The following is an 847-nucleotide window of genomic DNA, read 5'->3' as shown; positions in this document are numbered from 1 at the left end:
GTGTCCATAAGAAGCTCCAAGTGCGAAGAAGGGTATTAATTTACCATGAGGGGCAAATTTCGCACAGGATGTATCCCCATCTGAACCCCAAGAGCTATAAAATGTAAAGTCTTCACTCGGCGGAAACCACGGGAAGCCTCCAAAAGGCACCAGAGGGGATGTCATGGGGGTGTAGTGACCAGTCGAGTTCAATCCATCCCAGACCGCCAACATGTTCTGCGTCAGTGAGGAGATCCAGTCTGAGAGTCCTCTTGAGGTTGTTGGAAGCCATGGTGCTCCCACCAGGTTTCTACCAGCCATTGATTTCTCTAAGGGACCCATATTATAGATGAGATGTAGTGGAGTCAGTTTAAAATGCTCACCATAGTCATAGTCTTATAATATAGCTCAATGTCCAGGATACTGACCCCGCAGTCCAGCTTGTGTCTACGTAACATGTCATAAGAATGTTTTGGTCATTACACAAGTCCAAAAAGGCCCAAATGAAGTGTTTGAAAAATGTCTGAGGCAGCAAGATAGGCACTGCGTAGAGCAGATACACGATCCGAGGTAAGATTGTCATTTTAAGCACATTTACCCTCCCAAACCATGTCAATGGATAATTCTTACATAGTTTCAGGTCTGTTGTCACCCTGTCTAGCAACATCCTATAATTAAGGTCATGGAGAAGTTTTGGGTCAGGGGAGATATGAGTCCCCAGATACGGCAATGACCCCCTCTGCCACACAAAGGGGAAGGAATGGTGTAAGAAGTCCATTATGGCAGAAGGAACATGAATGGGCAAGAGCAAGGATTTGTTATAATTATTTTGAAATTCAGCAATAGACCAAATTTACAAAATTCCTTC

This window comes from Staurois parvus, unplaced genomic scaffold, assembly GCF_062004578.1.
Source record: "Staurois parvus isolate SC_StPar_1 unplaced genomic scaffold, SC_StPar_1.0 ptg000682l, whole genome shotgun sequence".
Taxonomy (NCBI): domain Eukaryota; kingdom Metazoa; phylum Chordata; class Amphibia; order Anura; family Ranidae; genus Staurois; species Staurois parvus.
Note: the sequence above shows the minus strand (reverse complement) of the source record.